This window comes from Choloepus didactylus, chromosome 19, assembly GCF_015220235.1.
Source record: "Choloepus didactylus isolate mChoDid1 chromosome 19, mChoDid1.pri, whole genome shotgun sequence".
In the NCBI taxonomy this organism is placed as follows: domain Eukaryota; kingdom Metazoa; phylum Chordata; class Mammalia; order Pilosa; family Megalonychidae; genus Choloepus; species Choloepus didactylus.
Genome location: NC_051325.1, coordinates 37,693,793 through 37,719,456, shown reverse-complemented (window position 1 = coordinate 37,719,456; position 25,664 = coordinate 37,693,793). Strand labels below are relative to the sequence as shown.

Below are 25,664 nucleotides of genomic sequence, written 5' to 3'. Positions count from 1 at the left end.
TAATAAACCAACAGGCTGGTTTATTAAATCGTCAGTCAGTTGGCTGCAGCTGTGACTGATGACTCAACTAAGGGTGTGTCTTCCACAATGAGAGAATGCAGTTGGCTGGATTTAATCCAATCAATCAGTTGAAGACTTTTAAGCAAGACAGACAGAGGATCTTCACTTCTTCAGCTGCCCAGTGAAGTGTTTCCTGAGTTCGTCGATGTTGCCAGTTCATTTCTTGAGGAGTTCATCGAAGACATTCACTGAAGATCCCAGTTCATTTCCTGAGGAGTTCGTCAAAGTTGCCAGTTGATTTACTGAGGAGTTCATGGAATATCTTCATTGGAGTTGCGAGTCTGCGGAGTGCCCTACGGAATTTGGACACGTGCATACCCACAGTTGCATGAGTCACTTTCATAAATCTTATATTCATAGATATCTCTTATTGGTTTTGTTTCCCTGAAGAACCCTAACTAATACACTGGATTAGTTTTGTTTTCCTACCAAAGGGCTGAGCTCTGAGAAGGGAGAGGGAGAAGCAAAGAAAGAAAGGTCTAAAGAGCTTTTGCCAGACAGTGGTGGTGGATTCTTTGCCCAATGTGCTCAAATGACCAATTCCTGAGACATTGGGGTTTAAGCAAGAGAGCAGATGGCCTATTGGTCCCAAAATCTGTCTCCCCGAACTGCAATAAATCTAATAGTTTTATAGTATCAAAAGATGGGCAGGTTTTAGGATGAGTACAGTTGCCCCAGATGATGTAATTAGAGGTGATCTATTTATTGAGCATGCGCAGATTGATTCCATGCGTAGTCACAGAATGTATGTGAGAAAATGGTGGCCTTATTATGATGATGGTTGTGATTTTTAGTATTATAATGAGGTACAGGTGACTTGTGGGTTAAAGTCTAAGCTACTGTGCATGTCAGGTGCGCCCATTTTGGTTAGATCCAGCTTCAGTTATCAAGGTAACTTTGGACTTGAGGTGGGTTAGTTCTGGTCTGACCCAAGAATCTTCATTAATAAACATTAGGGGCTGTCTTTAGTGATCATAAGACTCTAAAGTTGAAAAAACGGATAAAAGAAGTGAAGGCTAGTCACAAGGTTTTAGCAATCACAAGGGCACAAGATAAAGGCCATACAATCCTTATCAAAGATCAAGGCAGCTGGATTACAGTCAGAGATTTCAGGCATTTCTCTGTCTATTCTAATAAACCAGAAAGTAAAAGGAATAGCTATCTAATGATTCAGTAATCATAATCATCCCCTAAATCCTAACTTCTCGGTTACAGAGCTTTGGGGCATGGGGTAGAAGGGTGGATTTTGCTGAGGCTGAAGAGAGGATATCAAAAAGGAAGAAGGGATCGATGAAAATTAGTCTGAAGAAGACCTGGTCATAAATTTGGCTCACCTCTCAAGACTTCCTCCTTGTGAATAGGTCTGAAGAAAGGTACTTCAGGGACTGAGCAACATTCCAAGGGATCCTTTAATCAGCCTCATCCATGACATGTGTGGGTGAAAACATTAGAAAGACAAGGTCAAGCGAGCATGAGGAATCCACCAACATCTGAAGTTGGTAGTTCTCTCTACGTCTTTGTTTTACTTAGACCCAGAGGTTCAGAATCTCTGCTGAACCACTGACCAAAGGCTAACAGCGACCCTAGGCCAAGCAACCATCACTGTTCCAGGGAAAACTAAATGTCTCCTAATTGAAATCCCTGCCCCCATCTTCTCCTGCTCTACTCATTTTCCATATAGTAGAGTGATTCCCTCCCCCCCCCCCACCCCCGGAACACAATTTAAATCATGTCACTCCCTGCTTAAAACCTTTAACAACTTCCCATTGTTCTTGAAATAAAATCCAAATTTCCTGTGAGGCCCTGCCATCCTCTCTGACCTCGTCTGATAGACTCTCCCTCTCAATTACTACATTCCAGAAATATTGCATTCCATTCTGTTCTCTGAATATGCCAAACTCTTCATCTCAGGGCTTTTACACCTGCTGCCCCCTTGACCTTAAATGTTTTTTACCTGTCCTCAAACTTGATTTCCTCAACTCTTCACAAGACTGGATCATAGGCAACCTTTGGGTCTTTGCACGGATACCATCTCCTTCTTTGAAGATTCTATCTAAAAATCTCCTTCCACAGATTCTCACTATCCCATCATTTTATTTCTTTTATAGCACTTATCACAATTCCTTATTATCTCTGTCTATCTTTGTATTGGCTTTCTCTCAACTGTAGATCTAAACTCCATGAGGATAGGGGCCTTGTTGTCATGTTTACTTTGCTATCCCAAATACAAGCAATGCCAGGCACAAAGCAGACAGTCAATAAATATTTGGTGAATGAGTGAATGGGTAGAAAAGAAAAGCAACAATGGAAAAATCCTCAGATTTGTTGGCTTCTTCGGGCTAACAGGACAGGTTACAAGTCAGATTTGGTGGTGATTCAGTGTCCTTTCCCTGGCCTTTGTCCTGCCATACCATGGCTTGGAAGATACTTAGGTTTCATCAGCATCCCTTATATGGAGTATGCAACTGATTCCTAGCATAGGTTTAGGACTCTGGCTTTTCTTAACATCTTTGATCACATCTTTGACCAAGAATAGTAAAAAAAAAAAGGTAATTTGTGGATAAAAGTGCCTGACAAGTGACTGGGAAGACCTTAGGGATCATCTTGTCCAGGGAATTTAAACCTGGCTATGCAACGAAGCAAACAGGGAAGCTTTTTCTCCCATGCTGACACTACTTTGTTAAGATATAATTTACATACAGTAAAATGTACAAATTTTTAAGTATCCAGCTTGAAGAATTTCAACCTATGTGTACTCTTGGGTAGCCACCACTGAGGACAAGACATTAACCAGTTCTTTCACTTCTGAAAGTTCTCTTGTGCCCTTTTTTCTGGCCAATTACCCCTTTGTACTCCTCAAAGGTAACCTCTATTCTGACTGCCACCACCACAGATTAGTTTTGCCAGTTCCTGCACGTCACATGAATGGAATAGAACAGAATGTAGTCTTTTGCCTCTCACTTCTTTTGCTCAACAGACTACATTCATAGTTTGTTCTTTTTTTTATTGCTAAGTAGTGTTCTTCTATAGGAATTTACACATTTGTACATCTATTCTCTTAGGGACGCTTTTACAAAATATAAATCCCAAAGCCTTCTAGACCCACAGAATCTGAATCTCTAGGGATAGAGCCCAGGAGATATATTTTTAGTAAGCTTCCAGGTGGTTGTGATGTACAGCATGGGTGAAAAACACTGATTTGGTCCATCCATCTTCATACTACAGATTAAGAAACTGAGACCCAGAGTAAACCCAAGCAGACAAATCACTAAGACTCAAGACTGGAACCTCTTCTACTATTCTACTTTTTCCACTGTAAGACAAGATAAACTGCTAATTAGTGACAAAGCCAGAGACAAATCATGGTAGCTTCCATTTATTGAATGCCTATTATGTGCCAGGCTCTGCTCTAGGCACATCCTCTTAATAAGCTACATATTACAGCTGAGGGAAATGAAACCCAGAGCAGACCAATGTCATAGAGATAGTAAGTGTCAGAAAGAGGGTCAATCCCAGGTCTGCCTAACTTCAGAGCACACAAGAAGACTGTAACTTTCCCTGAAATAAAAAGGAAGAAGACTATCTCCTTGGTTTGGAGGCCTGGGCAATGGGTCCTGGCATCCCAGCCCAGTCCAGCTTGCTATGGTAGAAAAAATAAACAGTATTTACCCTACTTCTCAAGCCCTGGTTTTAGAACCTCTCAGTTTTGTACACACACAGTGCTCCGCCAGTGAAAGTTGTTGACTGTCTGATTAACTAAAAACATGCCAGCCAAGGGGAGGGTGATATGTTTGCTTAATTATTATCTCCTCCTCCTCTACTGACATGTCTCTCCCTAGGGGTGAGAACTGCAAATGTTGCCAGTAGGTCTGTCATGCCTGGCTTCCCACATCTGGGGAGCAAGTTTCCCAAAGCAGGGAGGGCCCTGACTCTTTCATCAGGAAGTGAACAAAACCGACCCTAGCAATCAGGGACTGGAATCAATCAGAGACACATCTGCTAATTGAGAGGCTGGACCTAGAGCTGTGAGAGTCTGGCATTCTCTATTTTTTAGATCATGAGGGAGTCTGGAAGATAAAAGGGAGGGGACTAGCAGAAGGAATTGGAAACTTCTCTTTTGTAGGTGGTTGGATTGGGGGAGCAGGACGAGAAAAGAGGGAAGAGATAAAAGCTTGTGGATACCAAAATGATTTGATTTCTTGGACAGTATTACACACACACAACCATTTGACTTATGACTAACAAGTGCCAAATTGAACAAATATTCTAACGGGTGATTTGAGTCTTTTGGAGACAGCCTGCTTTAGGACTCTTCTTGTAAGACCAAGAATCATGTCGCAGGCTAGGCTCTGCCTAGGGCCCCTGAATAGAATTTGAGTAGCCTGAGTCTGTGTCCCCCCTCAAGAAGCAAAAGGAGAGAATCTTCGGGGCAGCTGTTTATCAGCATGAAATCTGTCTCCCAATCCCACTGAATCTGGGATCAGAGTTCAGGCCTCCCAGATATTCATTCCCACAGAGTACAAGGAATACATGTTGGTAGGAGCTGCTAAAATGATTACTTTTTATCTATTGACATTGTGTTTTTTTCTTGGGACTGATTTAGTTATCAATCACCAAAGGCCTTCTTGGGTACTTGATTGATTTTGTTTTTGCCCTTTAGAAACCACTGCTCTCCTTTTCTTTGCCCCAGTAAATATGCTATCTTTTGATTTTGTGAATTCCTTTTGCTTGGAGTACATTTTGCATTCACTAAGCCTATTATGAAACTGACTAGATTGTCTGCTACAGCTCTCAACAACTTTACAGAAGAAAGAAGGGAAGAGACTGTGATGTCAGATAAAATTTTCTGCAGAGGAGGATCAAGGCAGAACCAAGAAAATACAGCTGAGCGAATCTTAAACTTATTTATGAATTAGTTCTGTTTAGAGAAAGTAAAAGAGGTTTTGAGACAGACACCTATGAAAGTGCTTTTTTTTTTTCCTGGAGTAGGTCGATCTCTTGATCTCACTAAGTCCCCCCAAATAACCAAAGAAAATCAAAAGTGACTCAAATGTACCATCCATTTAGCCTCCTGAGCCTCTCCAATGGACATGTCATGTTGAATGTCACTGAAGCAGAACAAACTCATTCACAATTAAAAACATTAATCTGAGCTTTCCCCTAATGGGCATTAAAATGTGTTGACATGGGCACTCACTATGAAAAATTAAAATAAGCACACTTAGGAAGGAAAAGGAGGTTTTCCAATAAAGGGAATCTTAGTAATCTGTTTTGCCTTCAGTAAGTACAAAATATATAGTCTGCTATACATGCAGACTGACCCCAAATCCTAAATTCTGCTCGCTGAGAGTCATAGGAATCTGATTGAAATATGAAGATGTTTAAAGAGGCACTAAAATGTGCCTCTGGGGTCAGGGCTGATACTTTGGAGCACTTCTTTCTTAGGACCATTTTGTTTTTTAACTGCAAAGAAATGGAAAAACCAGAGTAAAAAGAAACAAGAAGCCACGAGTTAGAAAAAGAAAGATTGCTCTCTTTATGCTAAAGTCCTCTTAACTATGCTGACTCACAGGTGAAACAAATCTGTTTAACTTTCCTGAATACCAAGAAATGAGGAATGGCTGGCAAACTCTTTAAACATGCCAAGTAGCAGCCGATTGATTCATTTCGGAAGCAAACTGAAGTTGCCAACTAACTCACATGCTTCTCTCAAAAGAACAGAGGCCAAAGGAACTTTGTTTCTCACCTTGCAACAGAGGAGGCTTGCTGCTTGTCTATAATTTCAATGACAAGAGCATGAAAACAACAAACCATACTACAAATATTACTTCAAACTTCACTCCGTCTCATGGGCAGGAAGCTTTTCACAAATCCACAGTGAAAAGAGGAAATGTTTCATCAGCTCAAAAGCAGCAGGTAAGCAGGACAGCAGATATTCAAAGCTCAATACAGAATTTTCTGATTCAGAAAAAAGCAAAAGTAAAGGGGAGTCTTTATTTTACAAAGAGAATTTCTAGCAACCCAGGTATATTGAAACATAAAGCTAGAGAAGGAAATAGTATCTCTGTAGGTAGCAGAGGAAAATAAAATTGTTTGCATCCTACTTACAGCTCAAGTGACTATGCCCTTTATCAGCCTTTCCAAGGAAAGCCAGAGCACAGCGTCTTTCCTGTCCTTAGACGTCTTTTCTTGTCCAGAGGCAAGGTGTGTTGCTGCGACACATTTTAAAGACCACAGGAACTCCGAGCAGCTAGATTCCCCGTCTCATCTCTTCGCTTTCAGCCAAGCAAAACTTGTGTCTTCATATTCTCCTGGTGGCAATAAGTTTTGTGGTGTTCTCCCTATATTTCTCCCCAGTCTTTGAATTAGAATTGGTGTTGACACCGAGGTTAGAAGCGGCGGAGGGGAAGTGCTTATGTTAAGGATACTCCATGGGCAGGATTCAATGACAAATTTAATTCAGAATGGATCCCAGGAGACAGAAGTTTTGGCCTAGGGGGTCAACCTCGAAAAACAAATCCTACCAGAGAAGGGTTTAACTCTGCTTCTTTCAGAAATTCTGGGTGGGCTAAGGAGCACTTGGTGGAGAAATTAAATCATAGATGGGCAGATTGCTGAGGCGCAGCCTGTCTTGTTAGTAAAATCTCTTTGGGGACTTTCTGCAATGTTGTCTCATAATTTCCAGATTTCTCTATAAATTTTCACCAGTTGAAGGGACTGCCCTTCTGCTAACCCTGTAAGCTATTAGGCTGAGGCTACTCTCTTCTCCTTACTCACCAAGGTGTTACTTGAAGCAACTAGAATTCATAGGGTTACAATTTATGACCAACGGGTGATGTAAAGCTTCGAGTCTCTGCAGAAAGAAGCAGCAAGCATTGCCTGTTTGGTAGGGATAGGAGTGGAGGGGTGGGGTAGGAGAGTGGCACAGCCCTCCAAAGATTTATCCTTATTTTTGGTGGTTTGTAGAGACATGGGCAACTGGAAAGAGATATGAAAAGGAGGCAGAGGATCTGGATTCCAGTTCTAGCTGTTACATTTTCTCTGTAATCTTGGGAAAGCCACATAAACTACCTGAACACCATTGTCTCATCTGTTATCTTGATAACAAAGCTAGATCTAACCAAAATGGGCCTGCCTGACATGTGCAGGAGGTTAGACTTTAACCTCTAAGTCACTTATACCTCATTATAATATTAAAAATCATCCCATTATCATATTAAGGCTGCCATTTTCTTACATATGTTCTGTGACTAAGCACATAATCAATTTGTGCCTGCTCAATAATTAGATCACCTCCAACAACATCATCTGGGGCCATTGTGCTCATTATCCCCAAACCTGCCTATCTTTTGATGCTATGAAACTATCAGAATTACTGCAGACCGAAGAGACAGATTTTGGGCCGATAGGTCATCTACTCTCCTGCTTTGTGCCTAGCAAGAAAACTCCATTTCTCTTTGAAACCATGGTGTCTCAGGAGTTGGTCGTTTGAGCGTATCAGGCAAAGAATCCACTGCATATATTGGTAAACTTGATGGTATCCCACAGGTTCTCTGGCTCTGTTTATTTATTTATTTTTTCATTCTTTTTTCTTTTGATCATCAACCTGGACAATTTCAATTGTTTTGTCTTCAAGTTCACTGATCCTTTCTTCTGCCTCCTCCATTCTGCTCTTGAACCCCTCTATTGAATTCTTCACTCTAGTTACTGTACTTTTGAGTTCAGAATTTCCACTTGGTTCTTCTTTATAATTTCCATCTTATTATTGGAATTTTCATTCTGTTCATATTGTTTATCCTGATTTCCTTTAGTTCTTTAGGTTTTCCTTCAGTTAATTGATTCTATTTATGAGAGTTCTTCTAAGATCTATGATTAGTAATTCCAGAGACTATGCGCCCCTGGAATACTTTCCCTCAAATCTTATTTTCCTGTGACTGGGCCATACTTTCCTGTCTCCTTGTATGTTTTGTAATTTTTTGTTGAGAACTGGACATTCTGAGCATTATGTTTTGGTCACTCTGGAAACCTAGTTCTCTCTCTTCATTCATGAGACTAAGAACAAGAAGAAAAAAAAATAAAGAGAGATGGAATAAAATAGGAAAGAACGAAAGAGAGTGAGGAAGGGGAAAAAAAAGAGAAAAATACTAAGAATCCAACCTCCCCCCCCAAAAAAAAAAATGAAAAAAATAATGAACATTGCCTTTCCAAGTCTCTTGTTATGTGCTGGTGAAAAGCCAGAAGCTGCTGCTTTAGAGGCCAAAACCTAGGCCAGTGTGCTTGCTTTTCTCTCAGGGATCTGCCAACCCCCCTCAAAAAAAACAGAGAAAGAAAAAACAAAAACAAAAAACAATCAACCAAAAAATCAAAAGAAAACAGTTGTATTGGCTTTTTATGTCCCTGTAGGTGCTGGTGTAAGGTTAGAAGATGCTGTCCCTGAGAGAAACTGAGACTAGCATCTGCAGTGGGCCCTCAGGGCTCTGCCAGACTAAACAACACAAGAAAGAGAAAGAAGAAACTTAACCAGTGAAAAAGTACACTCTGTCTTTAAGACTGGTAGATGCTGCATGTGAGGCCAGAAGCTGCTGCTGGCTGAGAGGGCTGAAACCAAGGCTTGAGTCTATGCTGTGCTCTCAGGGATCTGCCAGGTCAGGAACAGCCCAGGTGGATGCTGGTGGGAGGCTGAAAGTGTTGCTGCCAGGGGGCCGAAACTGAGGCCAGCTTCCATACTGGTCCTTCAGGGGTTGCCAGACCCATCTTGAACCTCAACCCCAAATTTTAGAGGAGGTTTCCTCTGCTAGCCCTGGCCCCAGCTGACTCTCCTGGAACCTGGCTTGCATTGCTGTACCTGCAGCCATTTGCAGCTGCTGTTGTAGGGCTGAACAATGAACACTGGTCACTGATTCGTGCTTTCCCTAACAAAAGATTGAACTTTCAGCAGCGTCTCACTTCCTCTGGCACTCCTGTAGTTGTTCTCAATGTTCGTTTTGGTTCCAGGGTTACCAGCTAGTTAATTCCAGTCTCTTTTTTCAGCTGTTTCATTTTTCTAGTGGAGGGAGTGATTTGTTAAACTTCCTACTCTGCCGTTTGCACCTGTACTATCAAACAGGCAAATTCTAATGTGTGCAGTGAGAAGTTCTCCAAGGTCAAGAAGGCATGTCACAGAGTTGTGAAGACATGAGGAGATGTTTGTGAACTATCTCTAAAAACTATGAATTGCTGACCCAATGCATAGTATTTCCAGGAGACACTTCTGCGTGGGCCCTCATGATGTTGCATTCAGGATGCAGTTCTCTGTGTGGGTGAGCTAGTCAGGAGTCATATTGTCTGCTCTGATGGTGATGGCGCCATTTTTTACACCATATCAACATGCTTGTTGGAATCTCTGCAGTCAGGAATGCCTCTGAGGATCATGCTCATCTCTGCTGAATTGGTAGAAAGTGGATCTGGGAAATACAAATGGCGCAAAAGCATATGAAAAGATGCTCAACTTCACTAGCTATTAGGGAAATGCAAATCAATACCACAATGAGACATCATCTCACACCTACTAGAATGTTCATTATCAAAAAACAAAACAAACAAACAAAACAAAACAAAACAGAAAACTACAAGTGCTGGAGAGGATGTGGAGAAATATGTACACCCATTCACTGTTGGTGGGAATGTGGAATGATACGGCCACTCTGGAAGGCAGTTTGGCAGTTCCTCAGGAAGCTAAGTATAGAATACCCATTCACTGTTGGTGGGAATGTGGAATGATATGGCCACTCTGGAAGGCAGTTTGGCAGTTCCTCAGGAAGCTAAGTATAGAATTGCCATATAATCCAGCAATCCCATTACTAGGTATATACTTGAAAGAACTGAAAGCAGGAGTACGAATGGACATTTGCAAATCTATGTTTATTGTGGCATTACTCAAATGGCCATCGATGGATGAATGGATAAACAAACTGTGGTATATACGTAAGATGGAATATTACGCAGCGGAAAGAATAAAGTCATGACTCATGAATCAATGTGGATGAACCTTAAGGACATTATGTTGCATGAAATAAGCCAGAAAGAAAAGGACAAATACTGTATGGTCTCACTAATATGAACTAACCATAATGAGCAAACTCCAAGAGTTAAAGCTGAGAATAGAGGTTATCAAGAGATAGAAAGAGGGTAGTGATTGGGCATTTGATGCTGAAGGAGTACAGAATGTTCAACAGGATCGATTGTAAACATTCAGAAATTGATAGCACAATACTGTGTGATGGTAGCACAATATTGTAAGTATAGTGAACAAAGCAGAGTATGAGTACGGTTGAAAGTAAAAGGAAAGAGGCATGTATGACCCCAGACAGAAAGATAGAGGATAAAAACTGGGACTGTATAACTAACCTAGTGAAACCTAGAGTGGACAATGATGGTGATTAAATGTACAAATATAAGAAAGTTTTTACATGAGAGAGAAAAAATGAATATCATCATTGCAAGGTGTTAAAATGGGATGGTATATGGAAAAAATATAATTAATGCAAACTAGGGTCTATAGTTAACAGTAACATTGTAATGTTCTTTCATTAATTGTAACAAAGGCAATTTACCAAAGCTAAGTGTCAGTAAGAGGGGGATTTTAGGGAGGGGTAAGGGATTCTTGTTGTTGTTGTTTCTCTTTTTTCTCTTTTCTCTTCTTTCTTTGCAGAAGAAATGGAAATGTTCTCATATAGACTGTGGTGGTGAATGTATAACTATGTGATTATACTGGGAGCCATTGATTATACACTAAGGATGGATTTTATGGTGTGTGAATAAAACTGATTAAAAAATAAACAGAAAGATACAAGTGCTGGAGAAATTGTGGAGAGAGGGATGTACCTATTCCCTGTTGGTCGGAAAGTAGAATGGTGCAGCCTCTCTGGAGGGCAGTGTGGTGGTTCCACAGGAGGCTAAGTATAGGGTTGCCATGTGATCCTGCATCCCCGTTATTATATACTTGGAAGAACTAAAAGCACGGGGATACAAATAGACATTTGCACACTGGTATTTTCGGTGGCATTATTCACGATTTGCAATGGATGGAGGTGGCCTAAGGGTACACCAAATGATGAACGGAAGGGTGAACTCAGGTGTATACATACAATGGAATACTGAGCAGCTGTAGGAAGGAATGAAGTCGTGAGGCATGTCTGTTAATTTCTGATGGATATAGTAGGAACAAGTTCACAGAAAGGTTGCTATATTATGTAACTTTCTTGGGGTAAAGTAGGAACATGTTGGAAGTTAAGCAGTTATCTTAGGTTAGTTGTCTTTTTCTTACTCCCTTGTTATGGTCTCTTTGAAATGTTCTTTTATTGTATGTTTGTTTTCTTTTTAACTTTTTTTTTCATACAGTTGATTTAAAAAAGAAGGGAAAGTTAAAAAAAAAAAAAAGAAAGAAAAACAAGGAAAAAAAAAATGATGTAGTGCCCCCTTGAGGAGCCTGTGGAGAATGCAGGGGTATTCGCCTACCCCACCTCCATGGTTGCTAACATGACCACAGACATAGGGGACTGGTGGTTTGATGGGTTGAGCCCTCTAACATAAGTTTTACCCTTGGGAAGACGGTTGCTGCAAAGGAGAGGCTAGGCCTCCCTATATTTGTGCCTAAGAGTCTCCTCCTGAATGCCTCTTTGTTGCTCAGATGTGGCCCTCTCTCTCTGGCTAAGCCAACTTGAAAGGTGAAATCACTGCCCTCCCCCCTACGTGGGATCAGACACCCAGGAGAGTGAATCTCCCTGGCAACGTGGAATATGACTCCCGGGGAGGAATGTAGACCCGGCATCGTGGGACGGAGAACATCTTCTTGACCAAAAGGGGGATGTGAAAGGAAATGAAATAAGCTTCAGTGGCAGAGAGATTCCAAAAGGAGCCGAGAGGTCACTCTGGTGGGCACTCTTACGCACACTTTAGACAACCCTTTTTAGGTTCTAAAGAATTGGGGTAGCTGGTGGTGGACACCTGAAACTATCAAACTACAACCCAGAACCCATGAATCTCGAAGACAGATGTATAAAAATGTAGCTTATGAGGGGTGACAATGGGATTGGGAAAGCCATAAGGACCACACTCCACTTTGTCTAGTTTATGGATGGATGAGTAGAAAAATAGGGGAAGGAAACAAACAGACAAAGGTACCCAGTGTTCTTTTTTACTTCAATTGCTCTTTTTCACTCTAATTATTATTCTTGTTATTTTTGTGTGTGTGCTAATGAAGGTGTCAGGGATTGATTTAGGTAATGAACGTACAACTATGTAATGGTACTGTAAACAATCGAAAGTACGATTTGTTTTGTATGACTGCGTGGTATGTGAATATATCTCAATAAAATGATTAAAAAAAAAAAGAAAATCTCACTAATATAAACTAGCTATAATGAGCAAACTCTGAGAATTGAATTCGAGAGCGTATGTTATAGGGATAAAAAGTGAGCAGAGATTGTATAATCAATGATTAAGGAATACAGAATGTTCAATAAGGCTCATTGTAAAGGTTCCTAGATTGTAAGCTCTTATAGCAAGCAGTTCATCTGTTCCTGAGTTTTAACTGTTATTTCTAAATTCTGAGATGCTTTGTTCTTTGTGTATAACCTGGTAGATCCCTGGAACTTTGGGTATCTGTGTTACACCTGTGACTCAGAGTTAAGAGTTCTGCAGCTCTGAAGGTCAGCATTATTCCATACAGCAACTGTCAAAAGAGATCAGACTTCAGTTACAGCTGTGAATGAAACAGACCTGATTAGGACCAAGGTAAATCAGAATACAGGGTAAAAGATGATATTGTCTGTATTTTAAAACTTCAACTTCTGTGTGAGACCAAAGGAAGAGATGTTTATTTTGTCCAAAATTTAAGTTTTCTGTAGTACACTAACTTAACCTGTCTGGGCAGTTTATTGAAACAACACAATTACATGGAATCTAGACTAGGGAATGAGTCCTTGTTATTCTGTACAGGTTAATGCAATACCTCAACACATTCCAGACTATTTTTGGGTGAAAAATAAAAAAAGTATTTGCAAAGTCCCTTTGAGGGACTGGGGAAAAAGGTGGAACTATTAAAATTTCCCCACATAGGGAATTCCTGATATTCTCTCAAGCATTAGGGACTCCCAATTTAATCAGCCAAACCGTCAATCTTGAGACTTGCCCTTATGAAACTTATTTCTGCAATAGTGAAGCTAAGCCTACTTATAATTATGCCTAAGAGTCACCTCAAGAGAACCTCTTTTTTTTTACATTGAAGCTAATTTTTTAATTCAATAGTTTTTTTTTTTTTTTACTTTATCAGAAAACTAAAAAAAAATTAAACAAAACAAAACAAAGGAATAAGAAAAACAAATAACCTAGAATAACTACATGGCTTCCAACATGTTCCTACCACACCCAAGAAAATTTACAAACCATAATCATTCCTGAGCATTCCATAACATTGCGATTACCCTGAATGGTTTATCTGTTCTTATTAGATTACCGTTTCCCCTTCACTAGTTGCTGTCTCTAGGTCCCCTACATCCTACAATATAAAATATTTATTTTACATTTTTCACAGAGTTCACATTAGTGGTAACATACAATATCTCTCTTTTTGTGTCTGGCTTATTTCACTCAGCATTATGTCTTCAAGTTTCATCCATGTCTTCATATGTTTCACAACCTCATTCCTTCTAATGCTGCGTAGTATTCCATCATGTGTATATACCACATTTTGTTTATCCACTCATCTGTTGAAGGACATTTGGATTGTTTCCATCTCCTGGCAATTGTGAATAATGCCACCATAAACATCAGTGTGCAAATATCTGTTCATGTCACTAATTTCAGATCTTCTGGGTATATACTGAGAAGTGAAATTATTGGATTGAAGGGTAACTTGATATCTAGTTTTCTAAGGAACCGCCAGACTGTCCTCCAGAGTGGCTGTACCATTATACAGTCCCAACAGCAGTGAATAAGGGTTCCAATTTCTCCACATCCTCTCCAGCATTTGTAGTTTCCTTTTTGTTTAATGGCAGTCATTCTAATTGGTGTGAGATGATATCTCATTGTGGTCTTAATTTGCATTTCCCAAATAGCTGGTGAAGACGAAATTTTTTTCATGTGTTTTTTTAGCCATTTGTATTTCCTCTTTAGTGAAATGTCTTTTCATATCTTTTGCGCATTTTATAATCGGGCTGTTTGTACTATTGTCATTGAGTTGTAGGATTTCTTTCTTTATGCAGGATATCAGTCTTTTGTCAGATACATGGTTCCAAAATTTTTTTCCCATTGAGTTGGCTGCCTCTTCACTTTTTTGACAAATTCTTTTGAGGTACAGCAGCTTTTAATTTTGAGGAGTTCCCATTTATCTATTTTTTCTTTTGTTGCTTGTGCTTTGGGTGTAAGGTAGAAGAAGCGACCTCCTAGTATAAGGTCTTGAAGATGATTCCCTACATTATCTTCTAGGAGTTTTATGGTGCTGTCTCTTCTATTGAGGTCTTTAATCCACTTTGAGTTATTTTTTGCGTAGGGTGTGAGGTAGGGGTCCTCTTTCATTCTTTTGTATATGGGTATCCAGCTCTCTTAGCCCCATTTGTTGAAGAGACTGTTATGTCCCAGTTCAGTGGTTTGGGGGGCCTTATCAAAGATCAGTTGACCGCAGATCTGGGGGTCTATTTTTGAATTCTCAATTCAATTCCATTGATCAATATGTCTACCTTTGTGCCAGTAACATGCTGTTTTGACTACTGTGGCTTTATATAAGCTTCAAAGTCAGGAAGTGTAAGTCCTCCCACTTTTTCTTTTTTAGAATGTTTTAGCAATTCAAGGCATCTTTCCCTTCCAAATAAATTTGATAACTAGCTTTTCCCAGTCTGCAAGTAGGTTGTTGGAATTTTGATTGGAATTGCATTGAATCTGTAGATGAGTTTGGGTAGAATTGACATCTTAATGACATTTAGCCTTCCTATCCATGAACACAGAATATTTTTCCATATTTTTAGGTCCCCTTCTATTTCTTTTAGTAAAGTTATGTAATTTTCTATGTATAGGTCTGTTCCGGTTTGCTAATGCTGCCATTATGCAAAACAGCAGAAATGGATTAGCTTTTATACAGGGGGTTTATTTGGTTACACAGTTAAGTCTTAAGTCTTAAGGCCATAAAGTATCCAAGGTAAGGCATCAACAACAGGGTACCCTCACTGAAGGATGGCTTATAGCATCCAAAAACCTCTGTTAGCTGGGAAGGTACATGGCTGGCATCTGCTTGCTCCCAGGTTGCATTTCAAAATGGCCTTCTCCAAAACATCAGTATCAGCTTCCAACGGCTGTCTTCAAAATGTGTCTCTCAGCTGCAGCTCCTCTAAAGTCCTTCAGTTTCCGAGCTTTTGTAGGGCTCCGATAATTAAATCAAGACCCAATCTGAATGGGTGGGGCTACGCTTCCATGGAAACAATCCCATAAACAGGCCACACCCTCCATAGAAACAATCAAAAGGTTCCAACCTAATCAACACTAATACATCTTGCCCCACAATATTGCATCAAAGAATATGGCATTTTGGGGGACATAATACATCAAACTGGCACAAGGTCTTTTACATCCTTGGTTAAGTTTATTCCTAGGTACTTGATTTTTGTAGTTGCTATTGAGAATGGAATCTTTTTCTTGTGTGTCTCTTCAGTTGGCTCCTTTCTAGTGTATAGGAACATTACTGAGTTATGTGCATTAATCTTGTATCCCACTACTTTGCTAAATTTGTTTATTAGCTCAGGTAGCCGTGTCATTGATTTCTCAGGGCTTTCCAAATATAACATCCTATCATCTGCAAATAATGACAGTTTTACTTCTTCCTTTCCAATTTGGATGCCTTTTATTTCTTTGTCTTGCCAGATTGCTCTGGCTAGTACTTCTGGCACAATGTTAAATAACAGTGGTGACAGTGGGCATCCTTGCCTTGTTCCTGATTTTAGAAGGGAGGCTTTCAGTCTCTTTCCATTGAGTACTATGCTGGCTATGGCTTTTTCATATATGCCCTTTATCATATTGAGGAAGTTTCCTTCAGTTCCCACGGAGAACCTCTTTTGTTGCTCAGATGTGGCCTCTCTCTCTGAGCCAACTCTACAAATAAACTCACTACCCTACCCCCTACATGGGACATGACTCTCAGAGGAGTGAGTCTCCCTAGTGAGGTGGGACATGACTCCCAGGAATGAGGCTGGCCCTGGCATCATGGGATTGAGAATGCCTTCTTGATCCAAAGGGAGAAAAGGAAGGAAACAAAATAAAGTTGCGGTGGCTCAGAGATTTCAAGTAGAGTTGAGAGGTCATTCTGGAGGTTACTCTTATGCAAGTGTCAGGCAGATATTGCAAATTGCCACAGTATGCCAAGCCCCAGTCAACAGTATTTGGCAAAACCTAAAGAATACCCTGGGCTCTATCCAAGACTCTATAAACTTTTTCTTAGTAAGTTTAATTTCTCAGAATCTTAAGGCCTCCAGATTGTTCCTATGCCAGATAAGCCCTAAAACACAGAGGTACCAGTCTCTCCAAGAATATCAACCAGTTTCATTCCTCTACCCCACAAGGTCAACACCCCTTTCCAGCACAAAGAGGTTAAAATGGTCATTACTCAGATATCCATGAAGACTGACAGAATGATCAAATGAGAGGGAAGAGGTGTCACTGAGAAATTACAATTTAACAAATGATTATGATTACTGATTCATTATATAGATCTTTCTTTTTGGTTTCTGATGTATTGGAGTGGCCAGAAGGAAATAACTGAAATTTTTGAACTGTAATCCAGTAGCCTTGATCTTTGATAATGACTTCATAACTACACAGCTTTTATTGCGTGACTGTGTGATTGTAAAAACCTAGTGACTGATATTCCCTTTATCCAGTGTATGGGTATATGAGTAATAAAGACAAAAAGAAATAATAATTGGGAGGCATAAGGGGTATACCAGTTTGTATATATTATGTCCCCCAGAAAAAGTCATATTCTTTAATGCAGTCTTGTGTGGGCAGACGTATTGGTGTTGATTAGATTGTAATTCTTTCATTGAGTGTTTCCATGGAGATGTGACCCACCCAACTGTAGATGATAACTCTGATTGGATAATTTCCATGGAAGTGTGGCCCTGCCCACTCAATGTGGGCCTTGATTACTTTACTGGAGCACTATATAAGCTCAGACAGAAGGAGAGAGCTAGCTGTAGCTGAGACAGATATTTTGAAGACGCCGTTGGAAGCTGATGCAGACATTTTAGAGAACACCATTTTGAAATGCAACCTGGGAGCAAGCAGACACCAGCCACGTGCCTTCCCAGCTAACAGAGGTTTTCCGGACACCATTGGCCATCCTCCAGTGAAGGTACCCTTGTTGATGGACACTTTATGGCTTTAAGACTGTAACTGTGTAACCAAATAAACCCCCTTTACAAAAGCCAATCCATTTCTGGTGCTTTGCATCCTGGCAGCATTAGCTGCCACAAGAGGCATGGGATGTTTTGGGTTTTCTTTTTTATTTTTATTTCTTTTCTTTTTGAGTAAAGAAAGTTTCTAAAATTGATTTTGATGATGAATGCACAACTATATGATGATACTTTGAGCCACTGATTGTATACTTTGGATCAGTTATATGGTATGTGAATATATCTCAATAAAATTGCATTTTTAAAAAAAGTGGATCTGAGAAGTGAGGCCTGAGTCACCCTTCCAGGGCAAACCCACTCTGGGGCTATTTAAAATGGACCCACTCTGGGGCTATTTAAAAGAAGCCCCAATCAGCTTGCCAACCACCAAATATGTGAGCAAGGTAAGTTTCACAGGCCTGAGCCCTGTGTAGTTGCAAAGGGCCCCATCCTCAGAAGGGCCCTGCACTCGATTTAATAATATGTTGTCATCATCTTAAATTCTTAATAATTTTATACAGGGGGTCTTGCATTTTCATTTTGCAGTGGGACCTACAAATTATGTAGCTGGTCATGTATGTGAATAAGACTATCCTAAACCAGTTGTCTCTGCCAAGTTGTCAACAATGGCAGAGATCAGCCATGATGACCAGAACAACTGCCCAGTTGACACACAAAATTATGAGCAAATAAAATGGGTGTTGTTTTAAATTACTAAATTTTCAGGTGCTTTTTTTGCAGCAATAGTTAACTGGTATATAGGTGATTTGACTTCCACAAAGGAAAATTATCAGACAGTATCTCTTGAACTTTTGCCTTTTTTTAAAAAAAAAATTTAATTGAAATATATTCACATATCATACAATCATCCAAAGTGTAAAACAGTTGTTCACAATATATCATATAGTTGTGTACTCATCATCACAATCAATTTTTGAACATTTTCATTACTCAAAAAAATTAAAATAAGAATAAAAATAAAAGTAAAAAGAACACCCAAAACATCCCATACCCCCCTCCTCCTTATTATTCATTTACTTTTTGTCCCCAATTTTCTACTCATTTGTCATAAAGGGAGTATGAGCCATAAGGTTTTCACAATCACATTGTCACACCATATAAGCTATATAGTTATACACTCACCTTCAAGAATCAAGGATACTGGATTGCAGTTCAACAGTTTCAGATATTTCCTTCTACCTATTCTAATAAACTAAAAACTAAAGGGATATCTATATAACACATAAGAGTTACCTCCAGAATGACCTTGTGACTCCATTTGAAATCTTTCAGCCACTGAAACTTTGTTTCATTTCTCTTCCCCCTTTTGGTCCAGAAGGCTTTCTCAATCACACAATGCAGTGTCCAGGCTCAGCCCCGGGAGTCATATTCCACACTGCCAGGGAGATTTATACCCCTGGGAGTCATGTCCCACATAGGGGGAGGGCAGTGGGTTTACCTGCTGAGTTGGCTTAGAGAGAGAGGCCACATCTGAGCAACAGAAGAGGCCCTCTGGGGGTGACTCTTAGGCACAATTATAAGTAGGCTTAGCCTCTCCTTTGTAGTAACAAGCTTTGTAAGGACAAGCCCCAAGATCGAGGGCTTGGCCTACTAAGCTGGTGGTCTCCAATGCGTGTGAGAATCAGGAATTCCCCAGCTGGGGAAGTTTAATATTTCCACATTTTCCCACAGTTCCTCAAGGGGGCTTTGCAAATACTTTTTATTCTCTGCCCAAATTACTCTGGGATGTATCGGGGTTTCATGCTAACCTGTACAAACAACCAGGTCTCACTCTTTAGTCAAGGTTCCATGTGGTAATATGGCATTTGAGTAACTTACCATACAAGTTTAATTATATAGTGTACTATAGAAAATACAGATTTTGCACCATATAACCATCTCTTCCTTTGGTCCCACAAAGAAGTCAAAGTTCTAAAACACAATTAATATCACCCTCTACCCTTTAGTCTGATCTACCCTAATCTCAACCAAGATCATTTTGTTATATCTCCAGTCAAGTTTTGATCTCCTTTTCAGCCTCTTTAACAGTTGATTCATGGGGCAATGCCAACACTCACAGCTGCTGAACTCTGATTCTGAGTCCCAAGTGCCACACATACTCCCGAGGCTCCAGGGATCATCCATATCACACACAAACAGCTCAGAATCTCAAAATTTAGAAATAACTGTTACAAGGCATCAATAAATGTGACTACTATAAGAGCTTACGATCTGGGAACCTTTACATAAGCCTTCCCCTTATAACCCATGCTCCCAGATTCAATTCTCAGAGTTTACACATTGTTATTAGTCCATATTAGTGAGGCATTATAATGTTTGTTGTCTTTTCATTTCTGGTTTATTTCACTCAACCTACTGCCCTCACAGTACATTCACTTCGTTACATACCTCATAACTTCATTCCTTCTTGCTGTTCCCTCACGCAAAAACATTCTTACAATTGTACATTGAATCACACTCATTGACCACTCTAGGTTTCACTAAGCTATACAGTACCAGTCTTTTCTTCTGTCTTTCCTTCTGGTGTCATACAGACCCCTAACCTTTCTCTTTCAACTGTATTCACAGTCATCTTTTTTTAGTGTACTTACAATATTGTGCTATCCATTTCTAGATCTATACAATCAATCCTCTAGAACATTCTATACTCCTTCAACATCAAATGCCTGATCTCTACCCTCTTTCTATCTCCTGATATCTTCATTTCTACACTCTTCTGCAAGTCTCTCTCTCCTGTCTTTTCCTATCTGTCTGTAGCACTCCCTTTAGTATTTCCTGTAGAGGAGGTCTCCTCTTCATGAACTCTCTCAGTGTCTGTTTATCTGTAAATATTTTAAACTCTCCCTCATTTTTGAAGGACAGTTTTGCCGGATATAGGATTCTTGGTGGCAGTTTTTCTCTTTCGGTATCTTGAATATGTCATACAACTTCTTCTCACCTCCATGGTTTCTGCTGAGAGATCTGCACTTAGTCTTATCGAGTTTCCCTTGTATGTGATGGATTGCTTTTCTCTTGCTGCTTTCAGAAGTCTCTCTTTGTCTTTGACATTTGAAAAGCTGATTAATAAGTGTCTTGGAATAGGTCTATTTGGGTCAACTCTTTTTGGGGTATGCTGTGTTTCTTAGACCTGTAATTTTATGTCTTTCTTAAGAATTGGGAAATTTTCATTGATTATTTCCTCTATTATTCCTTCTACTGCTTCCCCCTTCTCTTCTCCTTCTGGAACACCTATAACACATATATTCATGCACTTCATGTTGTCCTTCAGTTCCCTGAGACCCTGTTCCTATTTTTCCATTCTTTTCCCTATCTGTTCCTTTGTGTGCAGGATTTCAGATGTCCTGTTCTCCATCTCACTGAGCTTTTCTTCTGCCTCTCCAAGTCTGCTGTTGTATGTCTTCATTGTGCTTTTCATCTCTTCTGTTGTGCCTTTCATTCCCATAAGTTCTGCCATTTGTTTCTTCAAGCTTATGAATTCTTCCTTATGATCAGTCAGTGTCTTCTCTATAACCTTCATCTCTTTTGTCACATTCTCTCTCACCTCGTTGACTTGATTTAAAACATTTGTTTGAACATCTATAATTAGTTGTTTCAACTCCTGAATCTCAGTTGAAATGTTAGTTTCTTCCTTTGACTGGGCCATATCTTCCCATTTCTGGATGTGGCTTGTGACTTTTTACTGGTGTCTCGGCATCTGACTTTCTTTGTTGGTTTCTTCTGGACATTGTTTCCTGTTTTCTTAGCCTAAGGTTTTCTTTTTGGTTGATTTTGGTCTCTATCTTATTTTTCTGCTCTCCCTGGCCAGTTTTCAGATTGGCTTTGCTCCCCAGTCTTCTCCCCCAAATCAGGCACCCACTGTGGCCTGCCACAGGGATGGGAGGTAGGCCCTGGGCACCCCAGCAAGTTCACTGTGTGTGGTAATATAGATCTGCTGGTTCCCAGTGGTGCTCTGCTTTCTGCCAGTCAGCAAAACCTGGGTTTGTTTTAGAGCCCTGCTTTAATGGTTGGATCTTCCCTATTTCTCAGCCAGAACAGGGCTAGGATTCCACACAGGGTGTGTAGACCAACTCCTGTGTTCCTAACAAAGGGTCCTTGCACTATCAGGACTGACCAGCAGATGGCACTGTTTGGTAACTTAATTGTCCCGAGAGGCTGGTCTGCCCGGGAGCAGGGCCACAGGGTGCTGCTTCCCTCAAAGACTGGAGGAAGGGCTTACAGACACAGGGCTGGAAATGCGTCTCTGGCCATGTTTTCTCAGTCTCTTTGTCCCTCACTGATCTGGGCCTCGAAATGTCCTCCCCTGGACCAGGGTCTTCAAACAGTGAGGGTATTTTTCACTGCTGAGACTTTAAAATCTGTGTCCTTGGTGGGAGGGGTCCCGTCTGCTGTTTTTGTGCCTTTCCCACACGGAGACTGAGTGAGGGGGAGGGGAGATGACCAGCTGGTCCAGGACTGAGAAGTCCTACCTGATATTTCTTCTCTTTCTTCAATTCAGCATTCGCAGGGCCTTTCTCCCATCTATAGCCTCCTCCAGAGTTTCAAACATTTCAGAATTGTCTTTTTTTTCACTGAATCTCTGGAGAGAAGTTTTCAGTAGCTGTTTATGTTGCCATGTTGATGACGTCACCTCCCACATTTTGCCTTTTACTTATTCTTTCCATTATCTCCTTCAGTTCAGTCCAATTAGATATATATAAGACTTTCTCATTCTATTTCTCAGATCTTTTACTGGCTCTTTTGTCTCTTTGAATTTCAGGACTGCATTCTGGATAATTTCTTTGGATCTCATTTCCAGTACACGAATTCTCTCTTCACAGTGTCTGAACTTCCATTTAAAGCACTCACTGAGTTTTAAATTTCAATTTTTATATTTTTAATTTCTAGAAGTTTATTTGTTTCCTTTGGTTATTTTCTATAGTTTTTAATTCACTGCTTCTTTTTTCAAGTTTCTCTTCTGTTACTTTAAATATATTAACCATTATTATTTTATTTTCAGCATCTGACTTGAAGTCTTTATAGATCTATTTCTGGTCTCGGGGGTTTCTGACAGTTCTCACTTATGATCCATTATTTCCTTGTGTATATTGGGATTTTAACTGTGGGCTACATAATTTCCTGAGAAGTTTATTTGAGAGAATTATTTTAAGTTTGGTTTGATGTGAGTGTTTCCGGAGATGTTTGTTTGCTGTTGACAGCTGCTTGCGAATGCTATAAACTCAGCACCACTTTCAATTGTTTCTTTGAGGCTTTTTCAGACCACACAAAAGGTATGAATTCTGACTACAAACCTAGCTTCTGGTTACCACATCTTACTAGAGACTTTTTTCCCCTCCATCCAGTGCCAAGGTAGAATCAGGCTAGTTTCCTTGTTTGTTCTTTTCTGCAAATCAAGATTTATTTTTGATTCATCCTATTCCAGTTTGCTAATGCTGCCTTTTCCCAAGTTTATTTGGTTACACAGTTACAGTCTTAAGGCCATAAGTCCAAGGTAATGCATCGACAATCAGGTACCTTCAATGAAGGATGGCCAATGGAGTCCGGAAAAACCTCTGTTAGCTGGGAAGGCACGAGGCCGGTGACTGCTCCAGAGTTCTGGTTTTAAAACAGCTTTCTCCCAGAACGTTCCTCTCTAGGCTGCAGCTACTCAAAAATGTCACTCTTAGTTTCTCTTGGGGTGTTTGTCCTCTCTGACCTTCTCTGGAGCAAAAGTCTGTATTCAGAGGCCATCTCCATAATGTTGCTCTGTAAGCTGCAGCTCCTCTCTCAGCTCCTGTGCATTCTTCAAAGAGTCCATCTTGACTGTAGCAAGCTTGCTCCTTCTGTTTGAGCTTATATAGTGCTCTAGTAAACTACTCAAGGCCCACGCTGAATGGATGGGGCCACACCTCCATGGAAATTATCCAATCAGAGTTATCACCCACAGTTGAGTGGGGTACATCTCCATGGAAACAACCTAATCCAGATGTTCCAACTTAATCAACACTAATATGTCTGCCCCCACAAGATTGCATCAAAGAACATGGCTTTTTCTGGGGAACACAATATATACAAACCGGTACACATCCTTACACTAAGGATATAGGCCTTTGAAGTTCTGGATTAGTGCAGAGGTCTTCTATTAGATTTTTGTCCTGAGTTGACCATATGCTTTATTGCTTTCTCTCTTATCCCTACCCTGTATAGACATCAACGAAGAGGCTCAAATTTTCCTGGGATGAACAGAAACTTTTTCAGTGGAACCTAGCCCACTTACTTTGTTTTTGGACTCTGGATTCATTATTTGGGTGCCCTGCTCAGTGATGCATTTAAATAGATTTGTAAAAGTATATCTTATACTACATTTTATTTTTCTAGGCAGGAAGATTGTTTAAGGTATCTAATCTGTAATTCTGCCAGAAATGGAAGTCATTTACATGTTTAACTATTAGATATTGCCAAATTGCTTTCCAAAATGGTTGTATTAATTTATAACCCCACAGTAATTCATGAGCGTTTCTATTTCTTTACATCCTTGCCAAGAATTGGTTCTCAGACTTTAAAATTTGTACCAATCAGATATGGTGGGACCATGTCTTATTTATCATATTTCTGGTGCTTTAACACAGGGCCTGGTATAGAACCAGTGTGAGTTAATTTTTGTTTACTGAACAAATCTACAGGGAAATAGAGTTTACTCTGATGTAAGCAAGAATTTTGTAACAATTTAAGCTGCACAAGATGGGATGGTTTATGCAAGGAAGTCATGAGTTCCCTATCACTGAAGGCTTTTAAGCATAAAATGGATTATTGCTTAGAGCAATCAACAGTAGAGGAAGTGTCAACCTTCTAGAAGAGACTCATATGCTATAGCCTTTAAAGTTGAAATCAACTCTGAATTTTAAAGAGATTCTGTAGTCTTGAGACAATGGGACCCATGTTTTGATGATAGTAGTGGTACAATGAGGGAAAGGTTGAGAGCATAAATGGGAAAGCAGGCTTAGGGCAGTAGCATGGGGAAGCATGGATGCATGGGTCAGAGGAAAGGTTGTAAAAATGAGGAAGTAATACTACAGATGGTGGAGTAATACCACAGATATTCTTAGCTTAGTTCAAAATGCGGATGGGAGCTCTCCCCGAGTGGGAGCACCACAAAGACAGCAATCTACTTCTTAGTATTTTGACTATTTCTGTATCTTGGTCTCTTCTGGAGCAGCCGTGGAATTTTAAGTTTTGTTCCTCCAAGAGTCAAGGTCCTAGAGGCTAAGAAAGGAGAGACTACCCCTAATCCCAAACCAACTTTGGAGAAAATAAAGCAAATATAATAGTCTAATTAGAAAATGTTACATATAAAATCCTGGTAATTAATTCATAGAAATACTACTATATGCCAGGCATTATTTAGGTGCTGAGGATAGAGAGGTGAGGACAGCATGTTTTCTATATCAAAAGACCCAAAATAAACTGAGATAGAATCTGTAGGACTAGGACAAGCCAACTCATGAAATTATACTTCTTGAAACTTGCTACTCCTAAAGCTTATCAGTTTTCATGAATTTGAATTTGCTAAACCTGACATCATGAGGTGAAATTTAAGATAAATTAAAATAAGAGACAAGAACACTGAAATTAGAAGTTACAATTTGAAATAGCTAATAAAGCATTATTTCTTCATTTTGAGCCTTCTTCCTCTGCATTAGAATCATGGGGTTGGGAGGTACTTGTTAAAAATCAGTTTCCTCAGTCTCACTTCAGATCTGCCAAATCAGAATCTTAGAGCGGGGGCTACGGAAACTGCAGTTGAAACAAGCACTTCAAATGATTCCCATGCACAGCAAGGTCTAGGAATCCTAACAGTAAAGTGGTAAAACCAATTAATGATCCACAATCCGAGAGAGTGTCTTCTTGACCTACAGCAGCTCAGCGATTTCTTAAAAATTATAGCAGTGGAAGAGGCTGTTTCTCCTGATGCCAGAGACTCTTTGACACTTAAATTGAGCAAGAAGACCTCCCAAGGATGGCTCCTTCCTCCCAGAAGCACTACCCTATTGCCAGACATGTTACAGAACCGATAAATTTTTACTCACATAATTTTCCTTTAATGTTTGCAGATTTCACACTCTACTTTGACCTACCTGTGCTCTGGGCCCTTCATCAATCACTGGAGATACAAATGCAGTAAACAAATCA

At 40.0% G+C, this 25,664-nt stretch overlaps 1 protein-coding gene across 1 annotated transcript in view; it reads right to left on the bottom strand.

Annotated features, from left to right (window-relative positions):
- Positions 1–7,218, bottom strand: part of LOC119515379 (agouti signaling protein) — a 33,546-nt gene extending 26,328 nt beyond the window's left edge. Inside the window, exon 1 of the mRNA XM_037811268.1 lies at positions 6,169–7,218. The gene's annotated coding sequence lies outside the window, so the exon portion shown is untranslated. The remainder of the gene's footprint in view (positions 1–6,168) is intronic.
- Positions 7,219–25,664: the final 18,446 nt, after the last annotated feature.